A 10,727-nucleotide genomic window follows, 5' to 3' on the forward strand; every position below is an offset into this window, starting at 1 on the left:
CATTGTCCCTAAACTGGAGCTCTGACACTAACTACAGCAACCTTGGATTTTCTTCCTAAGTTTACTGACATATAGTCAACAAAAAGTTGTAAATATTGAAAGTATACAATGTCATACATCAACACATATATACAACAAACACTGTACCTATGCAAAACTTCAAGTACAGCATGATCCTTCTTCCTCATGGTACCAAGGGGTGAGACTCTAAATCACACAGAGCCAAATAAGCAGGCCTACTGAAAATGTGTTCAAAATTAGTTAACTAATCAGGGGAGTATTTATTTAATACAATCCTTTTGCCACCTGTGAAGTCTCCTGTTCTCCTTCTCCACTTCAGAGACTTCTGTATCACTGACAAGACCAAATATCCATCTACTAAAGGATAAACAAACGGCAAGGGAGGGGGCCATGGGAAGATAATGAAAAGAGTGCAGCCACTTACCTCTCTGCAATGCACCTACATCTCCTCCTCTAATGGACTTACAATGATAATCTATAATCAAGGTACAAGAACAGACTTAATTACAAGAAGCTCTAAGTAACTTCAAGTAAATTTTATATTGTCCTCTCTGGTGCACAAACCAATTTAAGTATAATACTCCCAGTCAGGAAACCTCTTATAGCAAAGACAAAAGGATTCCTACTGACCCTGAGCGCCAACTGCCTGAACACTTACATGAGCTCTCTAGACCCCATTACCTCCAGGAAAGGCTCCCCTGTTCTGCTTCCTGCTTCATATTATGTGCCTAATATTTTAAAAAAAGAAAGAAAGAAAAAAAGAAAAAAGAAGAAAGAAAGAAAGAAAGAAAGAAAGAAAGAAAGAAAGAAAGAAAGAAAGAAAGAAAGAAAGAAAGAGCCACCTACAAACATCCACAGGAACTAGGGACTAAGTCACCCTTTGAAAGAAACCCAGAGGCAAAGTCTGAATGAATGGCATATTTTTCATAAAGGGAGTAATCAGGCTAAAAGAACAATCCTGTGTCCCTTGCAAAGGCCGTGACCTTGAATCTGAATCTTCTTCCAACACAAAGAACGTACACAATGACTGAGTTCAAGACTGCATTGTCCCAGGAAGTTCGCAACTCTTTCCCTCCAGGGTTAGAATCCAGTGGTAGAAGTTGGGGGTGAAGAGTGGTTTCTAAATGGCATCTAGAGACTCCCCCAACCTCATAACTGTCCAAATAGATCAGTTACTTTTAAATGAACTTAAATATATTTCAAAAAGTTTTAACTTCAAGATGGTGCTCTGAATATAAATTTGAAAAGGAATTATTAATACTTCACAAACACAGTGAGCATTACCCAAAGGAAAGAAATTTTCTCAGAGGTGATTGGCCTTGATTTAAGCTGGTTTTGCTGTCAGATACCTGTCTTTATGAGCCTGCAGGAAAAAGACTTAGATGTGTGCCTAGATATGTTTTCACTTTAAAAATCAATAATAAAACTCTGTAACCAGATAAGTCAGTGGCACATGGTAGGAGATAATATCTCCTTGGCCCAAGATCCACTAGTGTTCTCACAGATTTATTTCCCTAACACCTTCTCAGGAGCTCCAAAACCAGCAGATTAATGAGGCTCCCAAGGAATTGCTATTTCCCTCCCCAATTCCTACCTCTGACACATTGCTGCAAGTAGTTTAACTGCAGAGGGCCTTGACCGCCTTTCTTTGTCTCTCTGACTCAAGTGTGTGTTTCCTTGGGTCTACCAAGCTCAGTGGGATGGCTGGCCAGAGCAGAGCGAAGCATCAGCCAACCCTGGAACAATGAGGCCCTTTCTCTGGCTGTCACATGAACAGTGTTGTGTTTCAGCCATTGTCCCTGCAAGCAGGGAAAGGCCTGGGTTCTCACAGGCCAACTATTCTCCATGACCCCCTCTGGCCAACTCACTAAAAATTTTTTTAAAAGTCACACTTTTTGAAGGGGGCATATAATCGTAACAAGGATTCTTACACCCTCATGGACCACTTGCATCAGCACACCTTGTTAAAAATATATATCCCCAAGCACAACCAAACACTAACTGACTCAACATCCAAATGCCAGGATCAGCAAGTGATTCTCACGTCTCATAAGTTTAACAACACTGGGGCTGGGGAGATAGCTCAGTAGAATAAGCACCTGCCTGGCAAGTGCAAGGTCCTGAGTTCATTTCCTGATACCGGAAAAAAAAAAAAACCTCAAGAAGTTTAACAACACAGGCTAAACAGATGCTTCATGAGTTTCCTACCTTACTAAAGGTCTGTCCTTACACATATGTTTAAGGGATGAGCTAGAGGTAAGAAGAATATGGAAAGGACTTCATACTGTGATGACCCAGTTTTCCTATGGGAGACAAAAAATCACTTGGGAAAAGAAAAGGTGAAAAAGTTGAAGATATGTAAGAAGGAGGCAGGAACACATGAAACAGTTAATAGCTGTTCTGAAGTGAGTGGACTTTGGAAGGCAGGTCATCGTAAGTAGAGGAGAGACACATGGAAAGTAGAAGCCCGGCACTGGAGCCCTGTGGGAGAGGCTGAGAGGTCTTCAGAGAAGGTCAGTGGAGAGAAAATACCAATGGAAAAGCTTTGAAAAGCACGCACATTTCACATTTAGCTTTAACTTTTAAGACTGGAGCTTGATCCACAGCTTCAAACCTTAGAAACAAGCTATGCAAAACCATATTTGGTGGCATTTTACAAAGTGGAGGAATCACAGTGACACTGATGATTGGGTGGGTAGCTTCATGCTAAAAAAGATATTTAAAGTTGTGTGGTAAGATTATCTTTAATGTAAGATTAAATATAAATTGAGAATCCAATGACAGTAGAAAAAACATGAGCCCTGTCCCCATATCTATGCCTAAAAATTTTCATCTTTTCACAGTGGTGGGATGGTGGCCCTTAGCCAATTTTTACTAGAATTTCAACAGGATGCTCCAATCTGCATCTTATTTGCATAATATATAATAGCAATGTAAAATGAAGAGTTTCAGGAATGACTGTAGACCTAGGGGCAGGCAGAATCCAGGCCCATGACCCCATGTGCTTGCTGAGCCCACCCCCTTGCCTGCCATGTCCCATCCATTCAGCTCCTCCTCCTCCAATGGTCTCAGAAAGCCTGTCCTGTTGTGAACTCCCAGAACTACCATCAGAATTGTCCGCCTGACCCTTACTATACCCAGCCTAAACTGACCAGGTATTGTTTTCACCTAGATTTTATTTATTTATTATTTCTTTGAGAGTTTTATTTGCTTTTTCATATAAGTACTGTGTCACAGACTGGTCTTAAGCTCTATGTTCCAGGCTGCTGTTGAACTCACTGTGGCCCAGGCTGGCCTTGGTGGGCCTCCTGCCTCAGCCTCCTGAGCACTGGTGTGTACTACCACACCCAGCTAGACTTTCTTTAAAGGCAAGAACTTCTTAGTAATCACCAATAGTACTTATTGTTATGCTTTATTTACCTAGCAAATACCTGATGGAACAAAAATAATTAGACTAATTTTTTTTTTTTTTTGCAGTGCCAAGGATTGAACTTAGGAGCAGATATGTACCACAGCATTATATCCCCAACTAGTTGTAGTCTTTGAGACAGATGTTCAGTAAGTTGCCCAAACTGGCTTTAAGCGTGTGCTTCCTGTGTAAGGCTGCTGAAAGCTGGAAATGCGCACATGTATCACTATGCCTGGCTACAGTCACTATTTTTAAAAAGCAAAGTCACATCTTACCGTTGATTCCTCCTCCAAATTTCTTAAAAGCAGAAAAGTACCCACCAAGATATCAATAGAGATGGGATTTACATGTTTCTTGTTTATTTCGATTACAAGATGATTAATCCCTGGGCTCAAAACAAAGGTTTCATAGTTCTAGCTCCTTCTAAGAGAAACAAGTTAAATTTGCATGCTGTCTATCTATTTGCGTACTGTTCATCTGGGTTGGACACGACATTAAGGACACAGTACTTGGGCAGCTCCAACAGTCGGCTCACCTTGCTCCCCAAGATAAGATGTGACTAACAGCACTAATATTCCACCTAGCAAGCATTCTGTGCTGAAGTACTATTTTCTTTGTCTTAGATGTGGGGAAAGTATGATTTATTGTCCTCTGAATAGGAAATTGAGGTGGTTAAATGCTCTACACAGTTTTTTTTATCTAGGAGAATAAATCACTAGAAATGAAGCAGGGGAGGAAATCAGCGGAAAGGAACAGTGATAATAATAGGATATATCATCACATTCACACTTTTTCACACGGGCTAATGGCACACGGCATGCAGCACCCAGTCCCACTGGCACAGCCCCCAGTGACTCGAACCTGTGAAGTCCTAAGAAGTAAAGTGATACTGGTTTGTATCTTGTTTTTTTCCTCATAATATGAGAGATTCTTCTAAGTGTTCTAAATTAATCCTCTGCAATAACTCTAAGAACGATCACAGTGAAAAACAGTATTAAACAGTGAAGAGAGATAAGAGAGCAATAAAACACTGAGGGAAATTCAGATACAGAGAATGAGTGAATACGTGAAGAGGTCAGGAGACCCGTCACAGGATGTGCAACAGTCCAGGCAGAAAACTGTGCAGGCCTCACTAAGGTAGAAGACCTTATTTGTTTATTTTCACAGGGGAGTCTGAACCCCAGGCCTTCACACTGAGCTGTATCCCCATCCCTTTTTCATCTTGTACTTTAAGAGAGGGTGTAACTAAACTGCTAAACTTCCCAGACAAGGCTTGAATTTATGATCTTCCTCCTCAGTCTCCCCAAGTATTGAGATTACAGACCTGTGCCTCTGTGCCCAGCTAAAAAGATTTACTTTTAGAAGCAGAATTTAAAAAGAGGACAAATAGCAGAACTCAATGAATCTTACATTAATCCTTAAAACTAAGCTATTACTGAATGCACACCCCTGAGAACGCGAGGGTATAGGCAGCCCTCCGTGCTGCCGTGCCTGGAGCCCAACCATCTGGGTCTTGTACTGCATCTATTGACACAGCTACCTCCTGCCCTGTGAGACATAGCCTCTCACACAGCAGCTGATGAATGGGCATTTCTTCTTGGTTAGTTGGTAGCAGAGCTGTCCACAAGCCAACAGTTTGGTCTTGGCAGCAGCAGCATCTTTGTCATTACCCTAGAAAGTATTCATTCATAACTCGAGTGTTTTTGTGAATTTTCATTATGACAGAAAAAGGAATGGAAAATGGAAAAATTCAAAGCCTAGCAGAACCAGAAGAAATGCTTTTCTGGCAAACTTGACATAATTTATACGAAAATGGAAGTTATTTGGCATCAACATGGCAAACCTTTAATAGGAATCACATACTTATTGAACTTGAACTTAAATGAGAAGGAAATAATTATGTTTATGGAAAACCAAAGAAGGAAAAATGAGAGGTGTATCCACTGAATTCTGTGTAAATGGCAAAGAATTATTTGAGATTTGGCAGTGTATTTGGCTTCCCAGAGCCAGCACTGCCTATGACATATGGCCTTTGCCCCATCTTCAATGTGCCTTCAGGACAAAAGGAAACATGGTGTTCAACCAGTCAGCAGATTTTTGATCAAATACAAAAACGCATATAATAGGACTGGGGAGATAGCTCAGTAGAATAAGAGCTTGCCTAGCAAGCCTAAGGGCCTGAGTTCAATGATTAGTTCCGGGGGGGGGGGACATACAAAAATGTTTTATAAACTGAAAAGCACAAGTGCAAAAGTAGTTATTTTTATTGCCTTGGCACTTCCAGTCCAGTGTCCTCATATTGTCATTTACAACCAAAACTACCCCCAAAGTATAAGTACAGCTCTTTCACATGGGTTCCTACCATAATATTGAAAATGTAATAGTAATTCAGTGCACTTTGATGTTTTGGAGCCCACTCAGAATGATATAATCTTTTATATCATGTCTTTTTTCCATTCCAGTCTATGAATATTGTAATGCAGTGGTGGCGAACATGGGCGACCACCTACTTGTTTTTCTTTTAAAACAAAAGATGTTAATGTATAAGTTTTCTTTTCTAAACTAAAACCTCAGTATACAGGTTTAAGGGCAGTGTTGGCACTTTGCAGCAAGTATGTGGGTTTGGGGTTGCAGTTGGGGCTCTCATCACTGAAAGCTTCACCATTAATGTTGCAGATGATGTGCAACCAAATAACAATTTCTTTACCGGCTTCTCCACAATTCTTATACCACACAGAGATTGCCCCCAACACTGTGTGCATTGAATAAATAAACTACTGTTCTTTCATTCGCTTCACACATTCTCTGAGCATTAATGATCCAACTACTATACACCAGTCATTTCAGTAAGGGCTTCCAATAAACAAAAGAAGGTCAAAGACATTTCCACAAGAGAGAATGACATACATATCTAGGTCATGGAGGAAGGGAAGGGCACAATGTATTTGGGGAACAGTAACAAGATGAGGATTTGTAGTGGCCAAAAATGTGGAGAAGAGGAAGCAGGGAAACAACCCATGGAAGACAGGGTAAAAGTGGCCTTGTGTATCGTAAGAGGGAGGTCTGACTTTACACCATTAGCCAGTGCTTTTCCAAATGTGACCTGAGATCTGCCTCTAGAAGGTGCACTTGGGAATGTGCTCAACATGTGAATTTCTGGCCCTGAAAGATGAGATCCTGGATCTGAATTTTCAACAAGCATGTTCACCTCTAGAGATCTACCAAAGTTTTTTCAGCAAGAGAATGCCATGCTTAGATCTATATTTTAAAAATAGGATCTCACTAGCAGACAACTGAAAACAAGGCAAATGACTGCTGCTGAGTGAACATGTGGCTTGGCTTTGCAGAGAGCCACCTGGGAATTTGTGAAAATGCAGACTTCACACCTCACCCAAAACATACTGCCTCTGAGTGAAGGTGGAGGGGACTAGGGCTCATATCAGGATAAACCATATAGAATTGCCACATTTTAGGTTAAAAAATCAAGTACTAGTAACTTCTTCTATTTCAATCTAAAATTTTAACAAACATCCCCCATACCTCTAAACTGCACAAAATTTGAAAGCAGCTGAGGTACAAACAGAACTCAATGCTTTTCTTTTTCTTATTAATTATGGCATCTGGCTGTCAAGATAGCTCAGCATACTAAGCATCTGCTTAGGCAAGTGCAGGGACTGGAGTTCAATCCCTGGCACCACATTCTGCACCAGCTCCGCCTCTGGGTACACTGGGCCAACCACCACATCCGGGCATGGCGGCACACACCTGTAATCCCAATGCTGGGGAGGCTGAAAACAGGAGGATCACTATGAATTCAAGCTGTGTAGTGAGACCCTGTACCAAATACATTTTAAAAAAGAAAATTATGGCTATCATTGACATTGATGTGCAAAGATGGAATTTCCTAATTTATGTACCTAATACACACATTGAAAGAAAAATGGGGATTAAAAACAGCCACCAAATGAGGAAAGGAAATGAATTTGAGAAATTTTGGGTCAGAAGGATCACTAATGATTATCCATCCCCACCCCCTCCACACACACTTCCAATATAGGCTTATCCATGAGGACACATACCTAAATGGAGAAGCAGGCTGCTTGAGGTCATGCTGAATGTTTCATTCAATTCCTCTACAGCAGCTGTTTTTTCATATCTCTTTAACAAGTACTAAAATCACCATAGCCAAAAAGTGTTGGGGATTTAATTTACAGGGTGCACATGTCACAGGAAGGAGGTCCTAACATGCTTGAAATGAAGGAAGGTAGTCATAGAGCAAACAGTTATGCACACGCATTTGCAAAATGTAACCAGAGAACTTAAATAATGCAAAAGTTAGGGCAGTTTTCAAATGTAATCAATGCTTACCAAATATTTATGAATGAATGGTTGGTCACTAAAAATAAGTTAAAGGAAGTATATTAATGCAAAGTATTTCCAAGGAAGTAGATTGTGAACTGGGTGTAGATTTCTAGACTTCTAATCTGTTCCAAGCACTCTTGTTTTCAGCCAGTGCCCACATCCCTGCAGATCTCAGTCCTGCCATGGGCACTTTTTCCCCCATTGACTGTGTCTAAACCAAAAAGCAACATAAAGATCACATCTGAGCTAAGTTCAACAATTCATCTTCACACATGAGCAATCTTTAAAACCCACCCAAACAGGAATAAACTAACAGCGAGAGCTAGTAAAAGTTACATTATAGCAATGCTACAGTTAACACTACCTCCATAATAAAAGCATAACTTGTACCTGCCTACTACACGGCAAGCTAGGGCTTCACATGCACTAACTTACTTAAGACCTCTTAATTCTCTAGGGTAAGCACTATTATCACCAGACTGATTTTATAGATGGGAATGTTTTAAATGACAAAATCACAATTGGAAAGCAGCACAGTGGACAGTTGAACCCAGGTGCCCTGACACCCAGGGCTTATCAGTAGACCTCTTTGCCCTCTTGGTGGCAAAACAAAAAGTGGCCTGCAAGCTGACATCTTGGAACACTCACCCCAGGAGGAACGCATTCTGCATAGTGTCATTTGGCCTACATTGTCAACCCCAAGGTCTGAAGTGTTTTGATTTGCGTCATGGGTCCCACTATGCACAAAGTGAGACCCATGATGCAATAAAGTGAAGCAAGAAGAAACAGGAAGGACTGCCATTCTCCGCCGTAGCACGGCCTGGTTAGCACTCCTGAAGTAAGAACAGTTAAACTGGGTCTAATACAAGGGAAAACTGAGTCTCACTTAAGAATGTGAGGTCTTCTCTTCATGTGAAGATGTTGTTGGAAGCTGTGAAAATATTGCCATACTTTATGTATTCAGTGATATCATTAAGAAAAATGCTTTCAGAAAGAAAAATAAACACAAAATATTTTCCTAAACCAGGGCAAAAAGCCCTGGATCAAAGGAAGCTAGGAGAAAAAGACTAACAAGTGAGATTAAACCTCTCCTAAGTAACTATGGCTTGGAGAACTGGCCCTTCCAGCAGTCCCAGAGGTGCCAAGTGTTCTGACAAGGACTCTAAAGTCCAAGCCGCGCGACCGGTAGCCCTGGCATTCCTAAAGAACGCTAAGGCTGGAGGAAGGGGGAGCATCCCGCAAGCCTGCACAATGTGAATATCAAATACTAGAAAGAAAAGTTTAGAAAACAAGTAAAGATCCAGGAGAAGTGAAGCAGATCTGAAAAGAAAGACCCAACTGAAGCTGTTTTCCACACTCAGATTATCACCAAATCTCCCTCAATTCAGGTTGGTCATAGTTCAACACGAAACAAATACTGCACAGCTAAAGCAATGCAAGGGTCGAAATTAATGCAAAATAGTGGGGAGGTCTTCCTACCAAAACTACTCCTAGAATTCCCTGCACAGTCCCAACCAAGACAGGCAAATATAAACAATAACATTAAACCCGGAAGACACACAAACAACCCAGGCAGAGCCCATCACGCCCACCTCCACCTGCAGCCCGGACCCCTTGCCTCAAGGGATTTATGCACCGCTCGCAGCCAAGAGCCCCACAGTGTCCCGCCAAGTTCTACGGCCTCCAGACTCGAGTTGTCTAACTCTTACCCAGATTCAGAGATCTTGAAATTTGCAGCGCAACCTGGTCTTTCCACAACGCCAGCCAGCACGGGAAATCTTTTCTACGCAGCGCGTTCCCCTCCAAGCAGCGTCCCAAGAAGAGGTCACTTGCCGGTCCTCGCTCCCGCGCGGAGACCGGGACCGGACAGGTGGCGACGGCTCCGCGCGTTTCCAGACTCCTAGTGTTGCGCACCGAGAAAGAAGTTGTTGCGAACTTGAACAAGGTTTCCCCTGTCTGGCCGGAGATGCTGAAGGCGGAGGCGGAGGCGGAGGAGAGTAACTTGAGCCCGGGCCGGGGTGCCAGCAGTTGCCCGTGCCGCAGCTGCCGGCCGAGGAGGTTGGAGCAGGGGTGCGCCAGGCGCAGCTCGCCGTGCCCGCTGCAACCGTCGGGTCCTCCAGCAGCACCGTCCCCCTGCACGTTGCCCCAACTCCTGCGCCTCCGCCCCCACCTGGGGGGACCCCGCAACAGACTCGGAGTTGGAGACCTACGGTCAGCGCGAGCCCCTGGCCGCGGTCACCAGGAGACGGACAATAACTCGATTCGGGGTCCGGGACCAGCGCCCCACGAGTACCGGAGTGGACAGCGCGTCCCGACGCATGAGGGAGGAGCGCGCTGCGGCCGGAGGGAAGGGTGCGGGGTCGGACGCGGGAGAGGCCCGGAGGTGGAGGGGCGAGGGCGAAGGAGCGGCGCAAGGGGCGGGGGAGAGAAGCTGGGGCGCCCGGGAGCCCCGCCGGCTGGCCCGCGGTTTCCTGGCGAACAGCGCCCTCTGCTGACGCTGAGGGGTCCCGCAGACCCGGCCCGAAAGTGAACCACGAGAAAGGCCAGCGCCGGCTGTGGGCCGGGCCAGGCCCGCCAGCCCCTGGAGGCGACGGAACCTGTAGACACCGGGAAAGATTGAAACCAGTCCGATCACCAGAATGTTCTTTCTTACGTTAATTCTACAAACAAAAACAAAAGCTATTCCGAAGTTGCAACAGATAATCTTCTCTTCCTCACCTCACTGGGAATGCTTTCTCTTTGGAGAACTCTTAAGTGCCGGGCCGGGCACAGCTCCCGCCTGGCAAGGAGTGCGGACGGCGCATTATGTCTGAGTGAATGCACAGCGGGAATGAGCGAGCATCGTCATTGTCTGAGCAGAAATCCACGTCTGAAGCCCCGCGTTCCTCTCCCCTGGAAACACACGGGGGAAGAATGGCCTCCTTCATCAGCTGGT

At 43.8% G+C, this 10,727-nt stretch overlaps 1 protein-coding gene across 1 annotated transcript in view; it reads right to left on the minus strand.

Moving 5' to 3' along the window:
• Window positions 1-9,551, minus strand: part of Megf10 (multiple EGF like domains 10) — a 192,742-nt gene extending 183,191 nt beyond the window's left edge. Inside the window, exon 1 of the mRNA XM_023715305.1 lies at window positions 9,502-9,551. The gene's annotated coding sequence lies outside the window, so the exon portion shown is untranslated. The remainder of the gene's footprint in view (window positions 1-9,501) is intronic.
• Window positions 9,552-10,727: the final 1,176 nt, after the last annotated feature.

Source organism: Octodon degus, unplaced genomic scaffold (genome assembly GCF_000260255.1).
Source record: "Octodon degus isolate 3935 unplaced genomic scaffold, OctDeg1.0 scaffold00040, whole genome shotgun sequence".
NCBI lineage: Eukaryota > Metazoa > Chordata > Mammalia > Rodentia > Octodontidae > Octodon > Octodon degus.